The 26970-nt window shown below is 45.2% G+C and overlaps 1 protein-coding gene across 2 annotated transcripts in view; it reads right to left on the bottom strand.

Annotated features, from left to right (window-relative positions):
- Nucleotides 1–26970, bottom strand: part of MAF (MAF bZIP transcription factor) — a 202437-nt gene that overhangs the window by 124853 nt on the left and 50614 nt on the right. Inside the window, exon 3 of one of the 2 annotated variants that reach the window (XM_069868335.1) lies at nt 12653–13389. The exons of the other annotated variant lie outside the window; for it this stretch is intronic. The gene's annotated coding sequence lies outside the window, so the exon portion shown is untranslated. Of the gene's footprint in view, nt 1–12652; nt 13390–26970 lie in introns of those variants that run through there. 2 annotated transcript variants of the gene reach the window in all.

Here is a 26970-nt window from a genome sequence, read left to right as displayed (position 1 = left end):
GAAATCTTGCTATTGCTTTTGCTGATTTATTTGCCCAAGGTAGTGCTGAGAATGATAGATGTGCCATAATTAAATGTACCTAAAAAGCACAATCCACAGTCTCTACTCTTCTTTATTGCCCATCCACCTAGGAAGCCCAGATCTTTAGCACGCGAGTAGAAACTGGAGCATTTCTTTCCCTTAGAGAAACAAGCCACATCATCCACACCACTTTTTGAGGTTCCTGGTCTCAACCCAGCTACCAAGTTTTCATCTTTTCAGCATTTCTCAACAAGACTTGAAGAACACTCTGCTGGGACTTTCTCCACAGTTTCATGTTTGCTTTCATCTCTCCTTGTTTTTGAAGGCAAAAAAGTGCTCACCCAATGCAGGCCTCGGCAGGCAGCTCAGAGGTGCCAGGACTGTCTGCACAGCTCCTCAGCACTTTGAGGGCATGTTCACAAATGCAATGACTTCCAGGACACAGCTGGCAGCTCCTGAACACAAAGGTTATAAACCTGCACTTCTCCTTCAGCTATGATAGGTTGCAAAGGGCTTTGACTTGCTCTGCCTTATGTGTAACGCGAACCCCAATGGCTTTGCCTGCTTGTGACTAGAATGAAATACTAAATGTTGCTGTGTATCCCCTGCATGTACATGGTGGCTTGAAACAGAGGCAGAAAGTCACAGTGTAAAACAAATAATCTAGGATCTAATTTGTTGACTGGGACACAGTCGAACATTTGAACTGCAGAAGATCTCCTCTTACGCGGCATACAGTAAAAGGTAAAGGAGCTTTCTTCCTGTAAAGGTTAAAAAGACTCAATTTAAATGGAAGATTGCAGCTAAGGCTTGCTCAGAAGCCCTGAGGGATGCTTTACAGGGATGAAATGGGCCCAACCCTGCTCTGCTATCTGCCCTTCTACTCTGCTTTTGTTAGACCTCACCTGGAGCACTGTGCTCAGTTATGGAGTCCTCAGCACAGAAAAGCCATGGAGCTGTTGGAGCCAGTCCAAAGGAAGCCACAGAGATGATATGAGGGCTGGAGCACCTCCCATACAAGGGCAGGCTGAGAGAGTTGGAGTTCTTCAGTCTGGAGAAGACTCAGGGGAGACCTTTGAGCAGATTCCAGGATGGAAAGGGGCAGAAGGAAAGCTGAGGAGAGGCTCTTGAACAGGGAGTGCAGGGATAGAATCACAGAATCACTACGTTGGAAAAGACCTCTTGGATCATTGAGTCCAACCATTCCTATCTGCCACTAAACCATGTCCCTGAGCACCTCATCCACACATCTTTTAAATACCTCCAGGGATGGAGACTTAACCCCCACCCTGGGCAGCCTCTGCCAGGGCCCAATGACCCTTTCTTTGAAAATTTTTTCCCTGATATCCAGTACGAACCTCCCCGGCACAGCTTGAAGCCATTCCCCCTTGTCGTATCACCTGTCTCTTGGGAAAAGAGGCCAGCTCCCTCCTCTCTACAACCTCCTTTCAATTAGTTGTAGAGAGCCACAAGGTCTCCCCTCAGCCTCCTCTTCTCCAGGCTAAACAACCCCAGTTCCCTCAGCTGCTCCTCGTAAGACTTGTTCTCCAGCCCTTTCACCAGCTTTGTTGCTCTTCTCTGGACTCACTCCAGAGCCTCAACATCCTTCTTGTGGTGAGGGGCCCAGAACTGAACACAGGATTCGAGGTGCAGTCTCAGCAGTGCCGAGTACAGAGGGAGAATAACCTCCCTGGACCTGCTGGTCACGCCGTTTCTGATCCAAGCCAAGATGCCATTGGCCTTCTTGGCCACCCGGGCCACTGCTGGCTCATGTTCAGTCACTGTCAACAAACACCCCCAGGTCCTTCTCCTCCAGGGAGCTTTCCAGCCACTCTTCCCCTAGCCTGTATCTGCACAGGGTTGTTGTGCCCCAAGTGCAGGACCCGGCATTTGGAGCCTCCCTACCCTCCAGCAGATCCACGCTTCCTCCCAGCTTAGTGTCATCCGCAAACTTGCTAAGGGTGCACTCGATGCCTTCATCCACGTCATTGATAAAGACATTGAACAGGACTGGACCCAGCACTGAGCCCTGGAGGATAGGATAAGAGGGAACAGTTTTAAGTGAGAGAAAGGAGATTGAGATGAGATTTTAGAAAGAAATGTTTCCCTGTGAGAGTGAGCCCTGGCCCACGTTGCCCAGAGCAGTGGGGCATGTTTTTGTACTTCTCTGGTTTTAGTTACCAGAGGAAAATGTGTGATGAGCTCCAGAATCACCCAGAGTCAGACTCAGTCCTTTTCCATGCAGAAGCTGACGCCTAACAGCACTCAGTGTTTGAGGCACAGCCAGGCAGGACTCACTTTGCAGTGAAAGGTGCAGAAAACATGCCATGGTTCTAACACAACACACTTGTGAGGACATTTTTTAATGATCTAAAGATTAAGCACCAAGCTCAACTTCACTTACAGTCAACAAGGAAAACAAACTACCTGGGAAGGGTGATTCAGCCCACCTAAAGATAGAAGGCTGCTGGATTATTGGCATGGAGGAGACAGTGAATTTCTGGACAGCTAAAGTTGAGGGAACAGGTCCAAGTAGGGTGCCCGAGTAATGCTAGAAGCCACCATGGTCCTACAGCTGCATAAAGCACTGAAAGCTCATGCAGTTACTGCAACAATGTGACTTGACTGTAAACATTGCAAGGAGAAATCAGTTATTTCTTTTTAAACACCTTGCATGGAAATAAGATGAATGTGAGCCAAAACCCCATGTGGCTCTGCTATAGATCATGCTGCATCACAGCTAGCAAGGAAAGGCTCACCCAGGCTTCAGCTGAAGGCAGCAACCGTCCTGCTCAAGTTATTTTCTAGCTTGCAAGTAACAGGCCTCCCAGAGCATAAATTTCTTTCCTTTAAGAATTTACTCTTCTGGGTACAAAGAAAAAAATCTAAATAGTCTGGTGATGCCCCACCTTCCTTCCAGATTAAATCCCCCAAACCATGAAAGCAGGCAAGGCCTATCCCAGCGTGCCCTGGTGAGGAAAGTGGCACGGTGACCAACGCAGGGAACACTAGATCACAAACCCTCAACGGTCAAACATGGCAAAGGCTTGGGCTGCTCCACAGGATGTCATTGTCTCAGGGTTTATCACGTCCTCTGACTTTGAAACAGCTTAGCTGGAACCATGGAAGACGTGAGCCAGCAGAGTCGTGAGCCAGCAGTGTCAAAACCCAGCTACTGCTGGGAGTTGATGGGAGCAGCAGAGGCTGCTGCAAACCACGCCCGTCTTACTTTTTTGAGAGGAGGGCAAAGCAAGTCCTTAAAAGTCAGGACTGTCCAATTTAACGATGCCTCGTGGTGCTTTTCCCCATGCCAGAGCTCATCACAGCCACCACTGCAGCACCCAGCACGCTGAGCTGCACCCCATCCTGTGCACCCCACAGGGACCGGCCACCCCAGTCCAGAGAGAGAGTCTGTTCCCTCAGTCTGTTCTAAGGATCAAACCCCCCTTTCTCCCCTTCCTTCCTCCCACACGTGCCTGCACACACACACACAGAGGCACAGGAACTGATCCTCCCACCAGCAGTCTCACCCCAGCCATGGGTGAGCACCCTGCGACACCCTCGCCCTCTCACCTGGAGCAGAGGGTGCCTAGTGGAGCTCACAACAGAGGAAGAAACAAACCTCAGTGCACACGGCGTATTGCAGCGGAAGAAACTCTGCAGTACAGGGTATTTCGACAGTGAGACACAAATTTGTAAAGGCTCCCCTTCCTCATAACAAACCCCAAATGCAGACTCTCGCAGAGCAAACTGCCATTCCCCAAACAGTTAATTGTGTCCTCCTGCCTGCCTAAATATTTTGGCACATTGCTGAATATTGCCATTCTAATGAGATAAGGAGCAACTGACATCCAAATAAAACCCAGCAAGGAGTTCCAGTTTACTTTAAAGTCATTGCTTCTCTTAGGAGGAGGTCAAGGCAAAGTTACTTGGTTGTTGTATTTCTTTTGCTTCCTGTTTTAAGTTACTGAGTTCTTGTACCATCAAAAAGCTGCTGACTTATACTCCTCAGGTGCCTGTGCTGAAGTGGAAAATGAGCTTCTCTTTCTTTTCTCCTTCCTCCTTTCTCTCTCTTCTTCCCTCTGTGCGTTACTTTGGGGTTGTCTGAGTTGACAGGTACACAGCAAACAGCCACCAGATCATCCTCAAGGGAAAGAACACATCAAGCTTTTACAGACTTTATAATAAAGCTGGGTAAGAAATTGGCACTTTTAAGACTCCTCTATATACAGCAAGCACATGAGCACCTTGCGCAGCACAGAGCCAGCTGTGGTACAGACCTGGACACCAAAGAAGGATGCCAAAGCCTGCAGACCTCAGAGTTGGGCTGGGATTTCTCATTATCCAGGTTTTAAGGGTGTTAAGATCTGACAAATTAGTTTGACTTACTGAGACTATGGCTATGGCTGCAAATCAGATGAAATTTGGGTTCACACTTTTACAAGTTTGAAAATGTAGATTATTTTTTTTCTTGAGTCTTAAGTCTTTAAAGGGCTGCGTAAGACCCCAAGGCCTCATGGAAAAGTCAGCGTAGAACAACTCCACTGAATAAGTTAAAGCCTTTCCTGACCTCACTGTTAAAATATTTGAGGCACTAAATGAAACAAGGCAGTAAGAGGGAAAAAAAGGTTCTGCGGACATGCTACAGCATCTCTTCATCTTCACAGTCTGAAGAGGGTGGAGCACAATTAGCTCATCTGTGAGAAATTTGTGCAGGGAAGGAGTTTTGAGAAGTCTTAAATTCAGCTCCAGTCCAGTATCCTGTTGTTCCCTGCATGGCAGCTTAGGAAGCTGCCATTAAACTGGGGAACTCAGTGCTGCAAGAGGCTGCAGTGGCCAGAGGAGTGAGTGGACTCCAGGAGAGACCGGAGGACCTGGGGAAAACAGATGCCTTGGCAGACATTATATTGAAAACATGAGGTGCAACCTCTACTCTGCTGATTTCCAAACCAAGAAGCAGGTAGCACAGTGAGGTATCACACCAGCAAAGCCTTGTTCTTCAAACTCTCTCCTATATTGAACATCAGAGGGGAAATGCACAGAGCTACACAGATTTTGCGTAAACCCACATCTCAGCTCCATGCAGTTCTGTCTCTCCAAGGAGCGATGCTGCCTCACGGCTCCCGCTGCCAGGATGGGGCAAACCTTTCAGGCTTGGTGTAGGTACCTGGCAAGCCCCAGGATCCATCCTCATCCCAAACAGTTTTTCTGAGAAATGGAAGCAGAAGAAGATATTCCCAGGCAGCTGGATGTGAGAGTATTTCAATATCCGCTCATCCAAGCTTTAATCTCTAAATTGCAAAAACATTTACATTATTGATTGATCAGACATCAATCCAACAGGAAATTTAATTAAATTAAAATGTGTCACTGAACAGTCCTCACTACAGCATGTATAAATCTTTGGTAATAAGTTGACAAAGACAGCAGCGATTGATACTGTGTTCCCAGTTTAATTTATCCCCCACTATTTTATTTTCCTGCGCTGCTAATGAGTGTGCTCACAGGCTCCCGGGGGGACGGGCTCATCTGCAGGGCATCCACCCAACGCTCAGCAACACCAAAGCCCCCAGTGTCCACTGGACATGTATTATTTACAGCCAAATGGGCTCAAATGAGATGGCCTCTGGGACAACAACTTCACTCAAGGCACTTTCACAGGGCTGACCCCCACTCAGTGAAGGGTGAGCACAGCTTTCCTGCTTCAGACCTTCCTCAAAGTAATTTTGTCCCCAAAGGCAGCAGGGCCCTAGACTGATGCTGAGAGGTCCCTTGCATTAAGTCAGTTTATTCCCAGGGCGAGCAGACATGGCCCCAACCCCAGCCCACGTGCAGCCACCGTGCACCGAGGCAGTGGGTGGTGGAACTATTGCACCAAGCAGCTCTGCAGCCCCTGCCAAAGCGCAGACACGGGAGGATAATAGCAAGATGCTAAGACAGATGATTAAAAAACAACTCCATACAGCAACTTCTTCATAGTATTATAAATCATTGCAGCTGGCTGAATAATATAAAAAGAGATTAAGAAATACTTTCTCCAATTCATTTCTGAACAGCAGTGGGTTTGGTTTGCTGTCACTTATGGCAGTATGATATTTACTGTAATTTATTGTTATTGTTGCTGCTGTTCAAGCAGCTACTGGCTATTTCAGAAAAAGTTTGAGAATCTGGGAAGCTGATGTTCGGTTGGGGTTTTTTTTCTAAACTGTTTTTCATACCCACTGGGGTCTCTCTTGTTCCCCGACATTTGTTATTTATCCCAAGGGGAAGTCAAGGGGCCACACGTGCCTGAGCTCACACACTGTGGGGACAGGGAAGAGCCGAAGGGAAGGAGTCAGCAACCAGCACTGGGCTGAGATGGCTTTGCTTTCAATAGAGTATGAGGAGGGAAGGAAGGGAAATCCAGATCATTATTTATAGGCATCAAAATCCAGCAATAAGCATTTTGTAAAGAGAAGGAAAACAAAGATTAGGTTACCCAGCTGAATGTTATTCACAGTCAACAACTTCCTCACTCACCATGGAGCATGCAAACTCCTGCATCTCTCTGCCTGCTGAGCACTGAGCTACACATGAGCAGTGTTACTCTCAGAAACCACTCACAGTATCTTTTGGGTTACTTTCTTTAATCTTACTGAATCCAAACTCCAATTCCATTTCTTCAGAGCCATCCTCAAAACAAATACCAAGGTAATGCCGATTGGCTTGTGACTAGATGTGCTAATCGAGCTGTCTCAGCACGGAGTCCCAGCGACAGAGCACAGATTTTCTCTGTCTCCACCTCCCACTTGCAGCACAAGTACAGTTTCATGCCTTTGGCAGAAGTGCCAACGTGGGGAAGTTGCAATGCACATGCAAGGAGAGGAGCGATGAATTAACTTGACAGGGTGTGTTTCTTAGAATAAAACTCTTCAGAATTTGATCCATGAGGTTTCTTTCTCCTAAGTCCACATAATGGATGAGTGTTCTTGGTGTACCCAGATGTGCCTCGTGTGTATTTCAGCTCAGATCTTTCTCTGATGGGTATCTGCTCTCCAAAGGCAAATCCTGGATGCACAGAACAGTCAAAATGAGCTCAGCTCCATGAAGAAAAGTATCTGGAACTGTATTTGGAGGCAGTGGTTTATATATAAAGCGTGTCTATTCCGGACACCCATTTAAATGGAGTTTGTCAGACCCAGCTCTGGAACATGTATGGCCTGCAGAAATCATCCGGAAAACCTAAGAGGCTGCTTTAAACCCCAGTGTGTGAAAGGCCCCAAACCAGGATTTAATGGATTAGTAAGGCTTAAAAGGACCATCATAATCATCTGGTCTTGTTTCCTATGTAACACAGCTGAAGAATTTCACCCACTCATTTCAGCATCAAAGCCATCACTTCTGCTGAAGCTATTGCATATCTTTAGAAAGACGCTCACTCTTGATTTAGAGACTGAAAGTCAGGCTAAATCCACCGGATTCCTAAGCCAACTGTTCCAGCCATTAACTACTCTTGCTATTAAAAAGGCCCAATTCCAGGCCAATTTTATCTAGCTTCAGCTTTCCCCAGTCAGATCCTGCTCTGTTCCTCCTCACTGTGGAAAGGAGCAGATTACAGTCAGGTTTAAGGTATGGGGACCATCCTATGAATCCCTTCATGCTTTCTCTTCTTGGATAGGCTTGGAAATACATCACCTGAGATGTTATCATTTGCAAGAGAATAATGAGGATAACCCCCGCACCTTCAGAACTTCTGTGTCTGAGCGTGTGTTTAATCTGCTCTGAATCTGGTGACTCTGAGCTGATAGGGACAAAGAGATACAGGTAAATATGGGTCGCACTTTGAGCTCTCCCTTAGCACATTAGTCGAGGCGTAATTCTGTGCATCAAAGCAGTAGCCTGTGTCACATCCAGCGCAGACACAGAGCAATGTCCCCTTAGAAAGGGCAGAAGGTGAGAGTAGCTTTATGACACTATTGATTTAGTCTGTGCCTGCAGTTCAAAACTATACCCAGACAGACAATAAAAATAACTGCTCTAACCATATAACAGCTTCCTGCTACTAAAATGGATTTTACACTTAAAGTCATGGAAGGCTTTTCTTTCTTTCTTTTTTAAGTCTCAATTATGATGTTTTTCTGAATAAATGGAGATGAAAAATTATCAGAACTGGCTTAGTCCTGATGTTGTCCTTTTATTCTGCTGTCCTCAGAAAGGCCAGGATTATTTTCCTGTTGTGAAGTTATGTTGTAAGTGCTATCAGTAGGCTCAAGAACGTAGTATTAATCAGAGCAGGCACAATTCCTGCATGAAGAAATACTCAGTGGGAATGGTAATCTGGAATGGATTTACCATGAAAAATAAAATTGCTTATGGCCTTGGTGTCAACTGGATGACCTGGGATTGAGGTCTCGCCCTAGGATTTGAATGTTAAAACAATATCTAGAACATCAGGTTTATCTCCTAGAAAACCCATTTTCACTCAAAGGACCCCACATAGGTGCACACTGAGAATTATTCAAGCTGCAAGTGCTTTGCTACATTGAAATTGGTACCTGAGCAAGTTGCTAGGAAGCTTCTGCAGTACTGAGTAAGTTCTATGATAATAGGGAAGGAATCTTAAAGTTTAAAGCCCTGTCTGACTGGATGGACATGAATGGACCAGAGAAGCCATGGCTGCCCCATCCCTGGAGGTGTTCAAGGCCAGGTTGGATGGGGCTTGGAGTTCCTGATCCAGTGTCCCTGCCAACAACAGGAGGTTGGAACTGGATGGGCTTAAACATCCCTTCCAACCTGAATCATTTCATGATTCTATGATTTTATGAACCCTTCCAAAATCCCTGAAACTGCTGAAAAAAATTGAGAAGTTAGTGGAGAAGGCCCAGGAATTTGCACTGATGCTTGGCTAGACAGGTCCTTTCTCCCTTTACTTAACCTGACCTGGTGTCAGTACATACTTTTGGACAGAAATGCAGTGATTCAGACTGGGGAAATGATTGCTTCACAACTTGGGCTTCTTTCAGATATTTTGTCATCTGGATCAGTTCTACACTCTAGTTCTCCAGTTCACACAGTGGCATCCATAGGCACAGAATACGGACAGTGAGGTGATGGAAATGAGAGCATCAAAACAGAAGGAAAAAAGACCTCACTCTTTATATGAGGTGGAGTGAGATGGGATGAGGCAGTTGGGTAGAGCAAGGAGAGACACACACCAGAGCCTCTTTCTCTGCAGGATGGAGATGAGCAGCCTAGGGTCATAGAGCACGAGGAGGACTACCCTCTTCTGGGGAAAAAAAAAGTGATCAGAAAAAGGAAAAGGAGGAAGAATCTGCTGTTCAGGAGTTATTCCCTTTCCAAAAGTTTTAAGATTTCAGAGACATTGCCTGACTGACATATACTGTGAGATATTGTTATGTGGCCTCCTGTCCCTGGAGATGTTCTCAGAAATTAGATGATTCCATCAGCAGGGTTTTTATAAAAGCGAACAAACATTGTCATAAATGAAGCCAAACCTATGAAATTTTATGGGAAAGTCAAGATTAGTCTCTTCACAGCTGGCTGGTGGATTTTTCCCACTTACTTACGTTCTGTGATAAAGTTCAAATACATTAATTATCTTAGTTTAAAATTAAATTCATGAATACATCTGCAAGTTATGTTTTTATTTTAATTTGTAAAACGTAGGAATATTAACAATGAAAATGACCCTATGGAAATCTTATGCTCTCCAGTCCAGACAGAAGAGAGAAGACTTTTTTTCAGCTGTGATTTCCCATGTCCTTTTGGTGGTGCTGGCACTGGAAACCTTATCTCCATCTCTTGCACCTGTTGGTACTGGCTGGTGATGTGCTCAGGTGGATGTGACATTGGAGACAGGGATCTTCCTCAGTTTCTCCAATTTTCATGTAACGGTCAACAGAAAGTATCAACGATGGAAGTAAAGATTATCCCTTAAATTACGAGGCTGATTGCTAATCTTCACTGCATCTTCAGCTCACCCAGACAAACCAGGATAAGGCCCTTAGGTTCTTAGACACACCTTCTACCTCACATTGAATTTGCAGCACAATTCCAAGAGCACCATTTCCTGATGAATCATTCCTCTTTGGTCTTTATACCTCACTTTAATTTTTATTACTTTTTGTGAGCATGCTTTTTTAACATCCTTTCAATCACCACTCTCTTTGGAGGGCCCCAAACGTTTGACCCATTTTAAACCAGCAGGGTTATACAGTTTGGCTGGGAGCCCAGTGAGCTGTTCCCTGACACGGTGCTATGGGACCTCTGTGCAAAGACCTCATGGATAGCTCCCACAGCCACCTGCATGGATGACTGCTCTTTATCTCTCTCCATGCCTGCAAGGCTCAAGAGCAGGTCAGACAGGACCCATTTTTAAATGGGTGTTCATGCAAGTTGCACCAGATCTGGGGTGAAATCTTGACCTCTCAGGACGGGAAGCTTAACTGGGAGAAGAAATTCTCTCTGAAAGTCCTAACAGCTCTGCAATACTGGAAAAAATCCTTATGGGGGAGTGATCCCTTCTGGTGCTTTTCAAAGCCTGTTCTTCAGAGTAGCAGATATATTTATATTGGAGGTGGGTTGCTAAGCAGAGTAACTACTATACAGGAGCTAGGCACAACAAACCAGCTCCCCAGGTTTGACTCTATGCTCGAGTACAGCTACATGGGTGTAGATGGCTGCACAGCTCACTAATTATGCTGGAACATAAATCCTGGGGAGATCATTTAAGGTATCTACAGCACTTGAGGCTTTGCACTGTTAAAATGCTCAACGGGAGCTGCTCTTTCTCAGAAATAATGAAGAGGTTGATCAGTTCCATAAGAAAAGGAAACCATTCTTGATGTCTGCTGGCAGAGGTCAGAATACAGGGTACATCTTTGGTGGTAAAGTAGATAATGGGTCATGAAAAAAAGCCTGACTCGAAGGGGAAAAGGCCACATCTCACCTGGTGTGGCCTTCTGCTATAGATTTACTGCACTTTTGCGATACAAGTGCTCAAAACTTGTGCCAGCATCAAACTATTGGATTTGCATGATTTTGGGATGCTGTGCTATATCCAGGAGGTTTTTTCAACACATCTTCATGGAGGGTGGAACAAATATCTTCTGCTTCTTCCATTCCCCCTCCAAAATTAGTGACAGAGTAGTAGAGCATCTGATGTGCTGCATCCTTCTGCGCTTCCAGCTGAAAGTTTCACTTGGGAAAGAGGCTAAACAGAAGAAATAGGAGGTAAATCCAAAAGATTGGAGTGGATGTTGCTGTTTGCACCTTAGCAAGCTGGTCTTTGAGAAACACTAACTGGATGCCAATTGCCAAACGATGCTATCAGTTGATTAAAACACAGCCTGCCAGCTTCTTGCTTGATAAAACTAAGTACAATCTGATTGGGAATTCTCAAATCCATTACAGAATGACTAGTCCATCACTTAAATCAGCGTACACCATTTTGCCATGAATCATCAACATACTTTGCTAATATATTTGCAGCAGCTAAACCCTGACAAAACCCCTGACAGTTCATCAAAACAGTCCCTGAGTGCCGGATCTTGGGGGTGGGAAATGGCAGGAGCTTGGGACCACGAGGGTTTCCTGTTGTTCCCTGCTCAGATGGGTGAAGGTCATTTCCTCTCCTCTCTCACACAGAAGAAGCTGAACCCTCAGCCCTTAGAAACAACAGCCAGCCCTTCAAGGAGCCCTCTTCTGCATGGTCACACTGACCAGGCAAGATCACTCACAAAAGAGAGGTGCTTCTCACTACCCTTGCCTCTTTGAAGGTAAAAAAGATGATGTCAGGCTGCAGAGGGAAAAAAGTGCCATCAGCTATTAAAAATTAGTCTTGTACTTGACTTCTTCTGCATTCTGTAGCACAAAAACCCAGGGCTGAAGAGCCAGGCGCTAGCATTCCTGCAGCGGAAGGAAGGGGCATGCTGCCAACGCATTAAGAATAATCCGCTAGCGGGTTGAAGTGTTTAAAAACAGCCTTCTGTTCTTGGCTTATTGGAAAGCTTTTATCTGCTGTGTTGGAGGAGGGAGCCCAGCCCCAGATATACAATGGTGGTTGCACCTCAGCTCCAATGTATTCTTGATCATCCCAATGCGATAGATGGAAATGTTACTCAATGAACTGCTGTGGGACCCTTGCTAGATGAATAAACACTGCCAGACCAGAAGAACAAGCCAACCCCAGCAGAAACATCAAGTCTTTCATGCCTCAACAGAAATAAGAACTTACAGAGGGGAACAACCTTCTAAAGAATAAGAGCATTGGAGGCCAGTTATTATTGATCACCTAAGCAACAGGTTACGATGAAACAGTGAGGTGACGAAGACAATAAACCCTGCTCTCAAGAATTCTCAGATAATACTTTGATAGCCAATGTTATCCTCCAGTTCCACCATTCCCCACCTGTGTTCTTTTACCTCCTCTCCCCTCCTTTGATTTTCTCTCCCTGTTCTTTTTCTCTTGCAATTAAACATTGCAAGATCTACTTGAAAAGCATACAAATAATACAATGCTTCTATGTCAGATGTCAGTACAAGTTCTTGTGTAGAGTAAAGTGAATGGAACTCCATCTCTGGTCTCAATATATTTTATTTACAAGAAAATGCATAAGCAGGAGACAAAGATTTCTTGTTTATACAGGTTCAAAAACTGAAACTATAACATAAAGGGTAGTTTGTGCTCCTCGTCAAAATGCTGAGAGTCTGGGAAGTCTCTCCAGAAGGGAGACTGACTTGGAATAGGTATCATAGAGCAGATATTCACAGGCATGGTTTCTTCCTTTAAAATAACACAATGTGAGAGGTAAAGAGGCTCCCAAAACTCTGCCCTTGTGGTTCACATTTGAATATATGTTTTTAAAGCTGGCCAAGCAACCAAAATTAAGCCTAATGTCATTAAGTTCCAGTAATTTGAGCAGAAAGTAGTCCTGGGAAAGTCAGCAGGCTAAAAAAGTTATGGCAAAGAAAGTATATTGATTTTTTTTTTGTGCCATTCCTATCACATCAGAAGTCCATAAGAAGAAAATTTAGGGTAAGTCAAGAGTCCTCAGTCTCTGGTGTGAAGACCTCAGAGGTCCATGGTCTAACTCAAACAGGTGGCTGGCTGCGTGGTGTGGTCCCACCTGAAGTTCTCTTCGAGCTTTCAGTGCAAGACCATGATACTGCCCCAAAGTCTCCATCCTCAGGAATGCTGCCTTCATCTTCTCAAATGAGTGTGGCAGTGTTCTCTGTTCCTTACACTCACCAGCAGTCCTGGCTTACCTCCTGCTGCTGAAGAAACTTTTGGCCTCCTCAAGGTGCAGATTTTTAAGCAGTGTGATCTCCTCTGTGTCCAGGCGTCACCACTCCAGGTCTTCTGGGAGACTAAGGTTGGAAATTGGAAAAGGGATCACAAAAACTGATAAAAATTGAAGAAAAAAAAGGACAGCAGCAAGGAGGAATGGCTACAGAAGATGGGGCAGTTAATAAATAGAATGGGTAATGAATCAGGAGAAGTCTTGGTGGAAGAAAGAGGAACAACAGTCACAAGAGCTGCCAGTCAGAAGGAAAGAGGGTGTCACATAAAGCACTTGACCTTCTCTATAGCACAAGTACCACTCCAGGATGGCATAGGAGCTCTGGGCAGTTTGACAGCCTTCCTCTTGCAGAGCAGGGCTAAATACATCCTGAAGGACTTTGTGGTGGTGTAGCCGACCCCTTGGATCAGAGCTGAATGACCCACCAAGCCCTAGCTTGCTTTTGGAGAGAACTCCCCTGTGTCTCCTCTGGAGAATGGATCTATGCACACCAAAGCTGCTCTGCAACTGGACTAGTGCCCAACAAAAGGAGATAACCAGGGAGTTACTCTAAAACCACCCCATACTCCAAACTGAGACACAAGCGTAGACACATCTGTAGTGTAACCCAAGAAAAGCAAGGCTTCAAGTACACTAAATATACACTAAGGAAAAAATGTAGGGGATTTAGAACATAAAGAATGTTGAAAACCACCAGAAGTTTTTTGTAACACACTGCTGTTTTACTAGGTCATCATGTACCTTCAACATTTCCACAAACTTCAGGTACCGCCAGTCAGAGAATCACCATAGAATCACCAGGCTGGAAAAGACCTCTTGGATCATAGAGTCTAACCATTGGATCATCGAGTCCAACCATTAACCATCGAGTCAGATCTCTACTAATGAACAGTGAGACACACAGTTTGCCCAATGATGACTAAATTACGCAAGAGGAATCACAATTGATAAGACAGTGATTTATGGACCCATTGTTTTCCAGGGTCTTGTAAATAATCCTAATTGGGGTTAATCATCCACCCTCTGCTTCCTAAAGTAGCTATTTAGGGGTATAATCCTGCTGAAAGGCATGAGACCTATTGACTTCAACAGGTTCTGGATGAAAGCGCTCAGACAGAGGAAAAGAAGCAACACCACAACACACTGTCTACCCGTGCCTGCATTGAAAAGTTCCTTCTCAATATGCTTACAGTAAATTCAGTGAGTTATAGTAAACCCTTCCACGTGGGCTTCTTGCAGTGACTCTTCAGTCTTCCTACCAGCTCAGAGATGCATCGCAGAGGATCTAAATTTGCTGATGCTCTTATTTGCAGCTCCTGCCTGTGTCCCCTTGCAATGGTGATCTCTGAGAAAGCCTGCTCAGGAACAGCAGACACTTCCAACAAGGACTCAGGGTCTTTCTGTCTCTGGTTTTATTGTTATCCCTGAAAAAGTACTTTGATCTCCTGGTGGCTCTCCATTTGTCATGCTGTACCCTTGTCAGGAGGGAACCACGGAACTCAAGACCTCCTTGCTTGCTGGTTTTAGGTATAAGATTTGCTGGGCTCAGATTTAGCATACAGATGAGCTTGCTTGACCTTAACAGGTCTGCACTTTAAGTAACGCTTAAATAGCATTCTAGAGGGTACAGTCGTGCGCTGCTTGCTTACAAAAACTACAAGGAAACCAGACAGCTTTTCAATTCATGTATCAAAGAGAAGGAGATTTACACATAAAAGGGTGAATTATTTTGATTTGTAGTTTTCAAGCCACTACGCATTCTCCAACATAAATGCTCCCTTGTCTCTGGCTTCTGATAGTTCATATCAGGTTCAGTGGCCTAGATTTTCAAAAGTGGTAATTTTGGAGGCCAATATTTCTCACTGCCAACTCAAGGTGCCTTAAAGAGACCAGATATTGATAAGATACTGCATATCTTTGGAAAATGAGGCCATTTTAGCATCTCTCAAGCCAGACACCCCAAAGTGACTGCATGTAAAATCATCATGGGTGGTTTTGCCAGAGTAATAAAGCTCTTTCCTCCACCACACCATCCCTTCCGCTGTGCTGTTCATGCCAGGCCTCACCACATCATCCCCCATCACCATTTAAGCTCCTACAGAGTCAACATTACCAGTCCTTTTTGTCAGGCTCAACCACCAAACATCATACATAACCTATAAAAAGAGCTCATTTCCTTAGCTATTTCATTTTTTAAATACCTATCAAAGTCTCCTAAGGCCTGAGTCCGGATAGCTAAAACCTAGCTATATGGTATTTGAGGGAGAGGAGGGGAGAAACTCTATCCCATTATCTGCATTATCCCGTTACCCTTGGATGTCTTCCATGTACTTGGAGGAGCAATGCCCCATTCTTGAGGCTTCACATTGCAGCCACTGCCTTTTTGGCAGAAGAAGGGTGGATGTGGCTCCCTTCAAAGTCAATCAATGTCACTTCTTTAATCAATCTAGAAGGTCATCACTATACTTCCATCAAATAGAGTTGGGTACAATTCTTGCTGAGTCCTAAATCTTTATGGGGGACTCAAGTTACAGGGGGTGTTGGAAAAAGTCTTTTCTGGTCCTGACCTCAGCACATCTTCATTCCTAGGTCCTTTGTAAGTATTTAAGATCAAGTAAGAGTTATATCCAGGACCCTGAGATACAACAATTCAGAAGAATGTATAACAAAAACACAAATTACACAAAACTGACTTAGTTTTGTGTTTCGTTATGGCTTTGAACACATCTCATTTTGTTGAAAGGTTCAGAATGCTCAGGGAGCTTTTGTGTGAAGACAGGTCGCATTTTGAGCAAGCTGACAATTAGGATTTTCACATCAGAATTGTCTATGAAATGTCATTGTTCAGCTAGGATGTCTGTTAGCGGTCATGGAACAGAAATATCTTGCATTCCAAGGAAATGAGGAAGGAGGACTTGAGCAAGGCGTGTGTGAAACCACTAACTTGAAGTCAGGACCCCTTGAATAAAGAAACCTAGCAGCACAAAACGCTGAATCTGTTAAGCCAGAAATTATTCCTCCCCAGGTTGGAGTCATTTCATTACTGCTTTGGCACTTTGGAGCTGGCTCTAAAGCCCACTAAAGTAGGTAGAATTTCCGTTGATTTCCAAGGAAGCTCCTAGATCACATTGTCACACTGCAGCAAACCCAGCCATGTTGCAGTGTACCCACCTGTTCACTAAGGTCTTGCCTCCAGCCAGTCAAGTCCATTGCAGCTACCATCCAGGTTATCCCAACATTCACTTGGGGCAACGCTCAATAAACACTGGTTTATCAAAATGAACAGTGCTAAACACCACTCCTTGTTAGTAAATTAAGCCAACTAATGAACACCTTTTCTTAGGGAGATTTGTCTGCTTAAATCAAGCCCAAGTGACAAAAATCCTTGTTCTGTCAATCAGAGTGGTGCCCTCCTGTTCCAGCTGTGGACCAGGGCTGGCTAAAGACTGAGAGAAAAGGGAATGAGGACTTCACCATATTTTTCTTTTACAACTGAGAATAATTCAACAAATTCTGGTTAAGTAAGAGCTCAGCAGCTTCTGTGTACATAAGAAAGAAAGAAGGTGAGAAGGAAAGGAAAAAAGGAACACAGGCTAAAGGGTAGGAAGGACTAAAGGGTAGGTAGGAAGCTAATACTACATGTTGACAAGTCATAAAAACACACAAACCTTCTTAAACCTCTTTCCTTTTCTTGAAAAAATTGTCCACCTACAAAGTAAAATCATCTCTAGACACTGTCGGAATTCTTTTCTTAAGCAGCCCTGTAATGTAAATTGTTATATACGCTAAGAAATTCTTTTAAAAATAAGACATGGAGATTTTTTTTTCACTGTAATCAAAACAGAAGTCTATATCTGAGAGGAATTTTGGGAAGAACAAATAATCCTCTGGAGCTGATACTAGAGTAGGTGCCCTAAAGAAACCTACAGAAGGAGCATAATGAGGCAATGATTTATTGCATGCTCTGCAGTTCTCATTGCTGTGCAGCATGCTGTGAGAAGCAGCAAAAGGGAGAGGCAGTAATCACACAGCCTCCTCCTCCTCACAGATTTCTGGATATTGCCTGCTCTGGATGTGACTGCAAGACACTGGAACAGGGCTGCAGCCACCCTTTGCTACAGTACTGACAACCGATCTTGGTGCTACACCACTTCATCCCATACTTCAAGCTGCACCATCTACCCCCCTACCTAAAAAAACCCTAAAAAGCTATATTTGGACACTCTTGAAGCTTTGCACAAATACAAAATGTCATTTGTATTGAACACACTTTCTACTCTACTTGCACAAGAGGTATTTTAAGGTTTCCATTAGTAGATGGAATTCCAGACCTCCCAGTCTTCCATCGTACAACTCTTGGATTCAAAAAGGGGAGCATTTCACTTATTTCATTTTAGACACATTAGGGACTAAATATGGATAGCGAGCTTCAGACAAATAAAAATAGTGATGATAAGATCTTGGTCCTGAAGAATTCCGGTTAGTAAAATGAGGAGCAGAAACATGCAATGTAACCAGCATTGCACCAATCAATACAGATCACCGTGAGCCTGATCCTAACCAGGCTGGATTTGCAATTAGCTCTGCTTTTTTTTTGCAGTTTAAAACTAATTTTGGTTCTTGTAATTACTGATGAATTGCTTGCTGTTCTGCCCAAGTTCCTCTCAATTTCTGCAGTTTAAGAATGCCAAAAACTCTCTGCGACTCAGGATTAGTCTTCCAGTGTGTTTGCTGAGTTATTTATAATAAATAAACTTGAACAAAATTACCTGCAGACTACTCGTACTCAACTTCCCCCCCACCCCAAAAGGCTAAATCAGTGAAATAAATTAATTGCTATGAATTATTCAGCTCTACCTGTGGCAATGAAAAATAGCAAGAGCATTAGGTTTCTTCTTTGTGTACTAAGCCTCTAATTTATAGAGAATGCATATTAATAAAACACAGGATATTCATCAATATTCAAGTCACTGCCTGCCTGGCTATTTAATCTAAAATTACCAGCCAGTTCAAAACTCTTACTAGTTAATCATGCCATCTAAGCCATTCTGATATTGATGGTTAACATTAATCGCCCAGCTGCCATTTATAAAATCCTCTCCTACATCTTCCTTTTGCCTCGCAGAGAACCCTTTGACATCTTTAACTTTATGGACAAGCTGGCAATACAAGCTCATCTAGGCTGTTTCTCAACCAAAACTGTTTGGTTTGTTTGCTTCCAGTGAAGAGGCTGTTGTCTTCCATTGTAATTTTGCATTTTGAACATTAGCAGTAAAACATGTTCTTCATTAAGAAGACCTTTGAGAAGCTTCTCTACTTCTGCAGATGTTCTGTGGGTGGTGAGAAAAACCAGCTGGTTTCCATTCCACTGTGCAACATGTGTTGTCCTTTACAATGGAAGGAAAGATGTTCAGATGAGGAAGGATGAACCCGTGATTGCTGTCTCAGTTGCCAGCTCTGAACTCCACAGAAAGCCACCAGTAGTGGATTTCTTCCCCAAAACCAGACTTCACACTCCCAAGGGGATGGCTGGCACAGAGCAGTGACACCTTCAAGCATTGCCAACTGATGCAGCAGGACTTGCTTTACACGCATTGAGGCGCAACAGGAGAAGCTGGGGAATATTTTCATGGGATTTAGCTTGGTCAAAATTTCAGCTCCTGAAGTCAATCATACCAGTAAGAAGTGCTGATGAAGTGGATGTCAGGGACATCCTAAAGCACTGCACTGTAATGCCAAATCTGAGCCAGCCTCAATATTTATCATCTAGATTTTTAATTCATTCTTCCACCTTTCTCTTTTATTAACTAAATCTAAAGAAAAAAATTGCAGAAAATCTTTGAGAATAGCAAGTCCCTTTCTCTCTGCACAGACGTTCCCTGTTCTGGAATTACCAACAAATCACTGTTTCTTCCCATTCTGTGAGGGCTGCTAGTTAATGGTAACTGGTCAGATCGGGCACGTGGCTCCCCTTCTTCTCACCAGCTGCACAAAAGCCCCTCCTGGCCTTGAGACTTATGTAAGGGAGCCCATCGCTCACAGCCGTGTCAATAAGAACTTGAACCTGGATGTTTGCAGAAAGCAAACACTCCGAGTGTAACAGCAGAGCCTACCCCAATTCATTTCAAAATTCCAGTAAATATTTGTGAACCATGTTTCATAGCATTTGTCCAGGTCCCACTGGATATTAAACTTAGCTTTCAAACGCACCGAGGCTCTCGGTGAATCCTGAGCTGCTGAGAGGTAACATCATGCTGACAGCAAGGAGAAAATGATGACTGCAGAGTGAAACATGGCCTCAGAACAAGCAAAGACTAAATAAACTCTCAGCATACCTCGGTGATTCTTAGTGGCATAAAAAGTGGCTTGGGCCTTGTCTGAACTGGGCTTTGACCTAGGGTAGAAAGTCAGGTTTAAATTAAATTTGAAGGCCATTCTTCTTAAAAGCTCTTCTACAATGCTTTGGCTGGACACTGTGTTTTCCTAACCAATGTTTACATAGTTTGACCCATTTTCAATTCTTTGCTTTAACTGAAACTATTAATTAAGCTATTTACAAATTAAATTGAGTATATGTCTCCTTTGGATGGGATCTCAGGCTTCATTTAATTGTTAGTTCTTGCGCTGAGTTGGGCTGTGAGGGTGTGTGAATCTTCCTCTGTTTGGAAGTTTACCCAAAATTACAAATATATTTCATACAGATTCTGAGATTGAGTAAAAAGATGAAGACATGTCCTGCTTTAATTGTTTTAATTGTTTGGAATATATCCTTGTGATATTTGGAAATATCCTCATGATCCGAGGGCTCGAGCACTTCCTGCACAAGGACAGGCTGAGAGAATTGGGGTTGTTCAGCTTGGAGAAGAGAAGACTCCAGGGAGACATTAAAGCAGCTTCCAGTGCTGAAAGGGGCTGCAGCAAAGCTGGGGAGGGGCTCTTGACCTGGGAGTGCAGGGACAGGACAATGGAGAATGGATTTGAGCTGACAGAGGGGAGATTGAGATGAGATCTTAAGAAGAAATGTTTTGCTGTGAGGGTGGGGAGCCCCTGGCCCAGGTTGCCCAGAGCAGTGGTGGCTGCCCCATCCCTGTTGGATGGGGCTTGGAGCCCCTGATCCAGTGGGAGGTGTCCCTGCCCATGGCAGGGGTGGGACTGGATGGGCTTTGAGGCCCCTTCCAACCCAAACCATTCTGTGATTCTGTGATCAAAACATTACACCTGCAGTTACTGTGGTGCCCTGACCCAGCGTAATGCAGTTGAACACGATGTGCTCTTACAACTGCCCGAGCTGCTGTTAGAGGCATAAAACAAAGTTTGATTTTGTGAGCACAAAAACATTCACACATTGCATTTCTTGTGACTGACATACCATAATCATGCTGGATTTTCAAGTGGAAAGGGTGCCTAGAAATTACTGAAAAAGGATCATCTCTAGCTTTCTATTTGCAGCAAATGCAATCCAGCGGAGAGGGGCCAGTGTGAGACCAAAACCTGATTTACATTTTCCTGTTGAACGGCTTCTCTGTATAGGAATCTCATGAAGACACCCTGATCCTTTAAACTTCAGTGTTGATGCTGAAATTACTCTGTGTGTCAAAATTACATCAAACAATCGTGCTCATGTCCACCAGAAAAATTTGATTATTTCATTATCATTTACATTACATTTTTTCCCTGTGATAATGCTGACTTGGAAATTCCCTGTGATCTGGACACTTCCAAGTAGACTTTTCCAGTCAAAAGAAAGCTTTCATTATATTTCACTTTTTTTTTCCTCCTTGATTTGAATGTTATAATTGGATTGGAGAGATATTTACTGCAAACTGCATGTTTTGCCAGGCTCCACGAGCAGCATCTTTTAATTTCTCTCTTTTCAATGAACCTTTTGACTTGATAAAAGTGGCTCTAAGGTATTTTAACAAAAGAGGCCAACGGAGCCAGTTCATTTTAAACCCCTCTCTAAAGTATCTCATTTCCTTATTATTTCTTAATAGAGGCATTATTCTGCACAGTCATAACGAATGGCAGAGTTGACTTCAGTGGGATCAGGATCACTCCCTCCTGTAATTAGCTCTATATTTCAAAATATTAGAGGTCATTTTCTTCTTTTTTTTTTTTTTTTTTATCTGAGAAAAGAAAACATTTGGGGAAAAAAAAGACTTTCAAGGGTGACTGTCAGTAGAACACTAAAAGTAAGTTGCACCCATTCCAGTTGTTACAATTTATGCCTCTAATGAAATCTTCCTCTTCTCATTTACTGCAAATTTTTAATGTAAGCTTTTACAGCCATTGATTCAGTATCTTTAATCCTCTACCAATATTAGATAGAAATGGAACTGACTGGGGAAAATCCATCCAGTTATAAAGCACACTGTCTATAAAATTGGGCACTTCATCCAAAATCACGCCCCCCCCCCCAGTGGGTCAGATAGGAGAAAATTATAATATTTTGAAATGCTGTTAATACCATTCAAAGATTAATACACTTGTAATTAATAATAAGTTTAAAATATTATGATGCCTCTGGAGAAATCAAAGGAACTGGTGTCAATCACCCTGACTCCCAGGGAGGGGCCAGACCCCACAGCGCCAAGTTGCGATGCTCTTAATTATGTTCAGCAGCCAAACTGACTCCCTGAGCCCAGCAGGGGAAATTCAGCCCCAGCCCAGAGCAGGGAGGGAGCACATCATTCCCAGCTACTCATTTAGATGGGATCTGCCAGGGTTTGCCTGAGCAAAGGCCTGGGAGCCAGTCTCACAGGGAGAACACAGCCACGTGTCCACACCCCAGGTCACGGCCTCTCCGTCCTTCCCTGGGCCAAGGGCTCGCCGGCACCGCGGTCACCGCTTGCAAAGAGGGCTGTGCTGGCTCACCGGGAGCTGTGGGATCCCTCCCCTGCCCCAAGCTCTTCTCCCCAGCCCTGTAACCACCCTGGAGCAGACACCCTTTGTCCACACGGTCTATTTATAAAACCCCACTTCCACAAACGTGTTTGGTCCTGCATGGGTCAGCTTCACAACACCAATTAGGGCAGCCAAGCTGTATGGCAGGCAGGTGCAACACCCAAAAGGAATGGTTCAGGGCCAGTAACAACTTGACCCCGAGCAGCTACAGGCAGAGCAGCACGTTTGTCTGTGCCCCCTGAGCAGGGGAAAAACATATGCTTTTCCCTCATGATCATTGTGTCAATACTAAAAATATAAAGCACTTCAACTGTGAAGAGAGCTCAACGGAGCCCAGTGGACGGGCCCTTTAAAACCCACTGGTCTATAATGCAGAATGAAATCCCGCACAGGCTGAAATGAATGGAAAAAGTCTCCAGCCTTGTGGGGTGCCAGGAGTTCCTTCTCAGGGCAGGAAAGTTAAGGACATGTGCAAGGCGTTGGCAGGACAAGGTATCTATTTTTGGACACTGTCTATGCTAGGTATTTCTCTACCAATCCCATCCACACTATCTCAGAACACGTGGGAATCATTCATGCATTTTCTGATCATGAACAGAAAAAGGAAGATTGCATAGATTCCCCAGATGAGGAACAACAGCAAAAGTAGGTCTGTCTGTGCCTGCCTGGGGGCTGCTCCCACCTGTGGGTCTGGTTGGGACACGGGCACAGCCTGCAGTGACAAGGAACAGGGATGCAGACCCAGGGAATGATAGAATCATGCAATGGTTTGGGTTGGAAGGGACCTCGAAGCCCATCCACTTCCACCCTCTGCCATGGGCAGGGACACCTCCCACTGGATCCGGTTGCTCCAAACCCCATCCAACCTGGCCTTGAACACCTCCGAGGATGGGGCAGCCACAACTTCCCTGGGCAACTTGTGCCAGGGCCTCCCCACCCTCACAGGGAAACATTTCTTCCTAAAATCTCATCTCAATCTCCCCTTGTTCAGCTCAAATCCATTCTCCATTACCATAACCCTGCAATCCCTGACCCAGAGCCCATCCCCAGCTTTGCTGCAGCCCCGTTCTATACTGGGAGTCTGCTGTAAGGTCTCCCTGGAGCCTTCTCTTCTCCAGGCTGAACAGCCCCAACTCTCTCAGCCTGTCCTCATACGGGACATGCTCCAGCCCTCAGATCACCTTCATGGTCTCCTCTGGAAGCAGCAGGACAAGGGACATCAGCTGCCAGGATGAACCAGAGGGTGTCTACATGAACCACTGCAGCAGAAATCCCCAAGGGAAATACCCAGGAGAGTCCTTTGGTCTCACAGCAGTGTAGCTTGCCAGAAGATTCCTAGTTTCCCATCCCAGAGAGTTTCCCTCTGCCACCTCCTCCTCCTCAGTGCTCACCGATAACACACCACAGCCCAGCCCAGCTCACACACTACCTGCAAAACCCTCTCCATCTCTCTCCCATCAGAGGCACCTCCTCTGCCTTGTTTATGCCCACACGCTTATCCTTCTGGCACCCTCCAGTAACAGATGAGCCTCTGATGAGCCCCCGCTTGGGTTTCCACAGCTGCCACAGGCAGATGAGCACTCACACACCCTCGCGGGAAAGCAGCATGCGCCCCTCCACCATGCTGCTGCTGCTGCTGTGATCCAAGTCGTGCGCTTCCCACCCCGCCTACTTCTCATCACAAATAATTTCATGGCCAGGATGCAGAAGAAGGTCCTGCCAGGAAAAGATCGGTTAGTTCACATACTTCCAGGGCTTAATCCAGCAGCCTGCGCCAACCCCCCAGACAAAAATCTCCGTACTGCTTCTTACAGTGGATTAAAATGTTCCCTCTGCACTGGCCAGCATAGACTGGAGCAGCAGAGTGGTGTGCAGGCTACACACCGGCCACAGCCACCAACTTGGCAGTATAGGTACCCCAGCCACACGCTGCCATCCTCACCAGCCAGGCTGGGCACCGTGGGGATTTAAGGGCTCTGTGCACGTGTGTCTTCTTTCCTCCATCTGTCTTTATCTGGAACAGGGAGGGAGTGAGATCCCATGACAGTGTGAGAAAAAGTCTCTATTTATTCTGTCTGGAAGGGCACTGCATGCAATGAAAGCCTCAGCCTGCACACGTGCTCTGAGGAGACATCACTTGGGGTGCTGATGGATGAGATCCGATGGCCCCACCCACCTGGGGTGGTTACCCCCAAGCCACCACCAGCAGAAGGAGGCACCTCACCACTGCCCCAGTGCAAAGCCCAGCATCCCAATACTGCAAAGAGTCAAGTTTGAACTCTGGTGAGACGGAGGTATGGGCACTCGCTCCCTTCTGCTGAGCCGCCCGCGCTGGGGGCCCCTCGGGCTGGCGGGGGCACTTCTGTCAGCACTCTGCAGAAACACCTTAATTGACATATGCTAACATGCTGTTAAACACAACACAGTTTTCTCTCAAAATACGCTAGCGAGTCAGATCAAATGCATTTTTAAACACACTTCTTTTTTTTTTCCCAAAAGGAAGAGGTTTTGGTTAACATGTGCTAGTAAAAACATTTAAGAACATGAAGGAGACATAGGAGATGTGAAAGGAATGGCAAATGTCCTTTGGACACGTACAGCCTGCAGGGAAAGTTGACTTCAAAAACAGGTTTTCCCTGATAATTTGTTTACATTGTCCAGTTCACAGGATTTCAACACAGCAAAATGTTTATGTGCAGCATAATGCCCATGTAATCCGTCTACAATGGTTATAAATTTGGCCCTAAGGCACTACTGCCATAAACACCATCATCACATAATACGATAATAACAACTCCCCAAAAGCGTTACAACTCTTCCTGTCAATACAGGTAGCTCTTTAATGACACGTTAAGACTGAGAGCAGAGTTAAAACCAAGGTGTAGTTTTGTGACTTCAGTGATAGTTGCAATATACATCTAAGGGAAGGACAACTCTTTCAACGGGAAGGAAGCCACTTTCTGACTGTCTCACATTTCTTTTCTTTCTGTAAAGTCCTACTGCTGGAAAACACAGAAAGCTTTTCACTTTGCATGCTTTTCTGCTGATGGTTGGTCCTCCAGGTCTGCTCAGCCTGAGGATTCACCTTCAATAGCTTGTTACTTCTAGTTCAAAGCCAGGATCCTGAAGAGAAGGACTTGAGGTGCCAGTGGATGAGAAGACCAACATGAGTTGGCAAAGCACTCTCGCAGCCCAGAAAACCGACCATGTCCTGGTCTGAATCCAAAGCAGGGCCAGGAATGGGATTCTGCCTCTCTGCTCTGTTCTGGTGAGACCCCACCTGGAGCCCTGCCTTCAGTTCTGGAGCCCTCAGCACAGGAAGGACATGGAGCTGTTGGAGCAAGCCTGGAGGAGGCCACAGAGATGATCCAAGGGCTGGAGCACCTGCCAGCTGAGAACAGGCTGGGAGAGTTAGGCTTGATCAACCTGGAAAAGGCTCCAGGGAAACCTCAGAACAACTTCCTAGTACTGAAAGGGGCTCCAGGAAAGCTGGGGAGGAGCTCTTGATCAAGGAGTGCAGTGATAGGAAAATGGGAGATTGAGCTGAGATGTAAAGAGGAAATGTTTTACTGTGAGGATGGGGAGGCCCTGGCCCAGGTTGCCCAGAGCAGCATCCTGGAGGGGTTCAAGGCCAGGTTGGATGGGGCTTGGAGCCCGTGATCCAGTGGGAGGTGTCCCTGCCCATGGCAGGGGGTGGAACTAGATGGGCTTTGAGATCCCTTCCAACTCAAACCATTCTATGATTCTATGATCCTCAATAAGACAAACATTTCTAGTGAAGCTCATTGCACTATCACAGGCCAGCAAGTGTGATTTTGACTGGTGGGTGGAACAGCAAGTGCAGGAGAACACTAAAAGACAAAAGACTTTGCTCCCATGCAAATGTAACGTGGGACAGCAAATGGAAAACGGCACAGTGAAATCTAGGTCAGTGAAAACCTTACTGGTATGAAGAGACAATAAGCAGAATTGTCTCTAAATATAACAAATACTTACTCAGGTTTTTACCCAAAGCATTGAGGGTCCTTTAGACATTATTGCTGGGGTGTGATTTGTAAGTCTGCTTGCCCAGCCATCACAGTCCAAAATGAAGTCAAGACTCAAAAATGAAACCATACATCGAATGCCTGGAAGGGAATGTACATGAATATACACTGCGATCGCCCTTCGTCCACGCTCAAGTCAGCTATGACTGCAGACCTGCACAAAGGGCATCAAATCAGGCTCTGGGGATGAAGTGTGGAACTGAGACCCATCCCTGGGCTTAACTCAGAGGGGCTACGGGCAGTTTGCACCAAAACTGCTGAGAGCTGGCATTTCTGTCTGAGTAAGTGAGGTTTTGAAGGTTTACATTGCATTTCTGTGCAGTGTTTTAAGCACAGGAGAATTCAAAGCAAAGATGACTCGGGAGAAGAAAGGAACCTGCAGGGCACTTCAAAATAAGACTGTCATTGCTGAGCTGCCCAGGCCTGGGGCTCCCCAGCTCCAAGCTCTGCATCCGGATGCGACAGCCAGCTCTGAGCTCTGGATGCCTGGCCTGGGGCCTGACCCCAGGCTGATGGGCACTGTCACATCATCACACAGCTTGGGCTGAGATATGCTGCAGCCCAATGCCATGACCCCATAGACCTGTGAGACCTGGTAGGCAAAGGAAGGTCGAGACTGGAGCTTTGAGCAGGTTGAACATGTTCTCCCAGCAGTAACTGCTACCAGGAAGAGAAAGGAGGAAAAAGAAATGAAAAAG

This window comes from Phaenicophaeus curvirostris, chromosome 14, assembly GCF_032191515.1.
Source record: "Phaenicophaeus curvirostris isolate KB17595 chromosome 14, BPBGC_Pcur_1.0, whole genome shotgun sequence".
Classification (NCBI taxonomy): Eukaryota; Metazoa; Chordata; class Aves; order Cuculiformes; family Cuculidae; genus Phaenicophaeus; species Phaenicophaeus curvirostris.
This window is presented reverse-complemented; position numbering and strand designations above follow the sequence as displayed.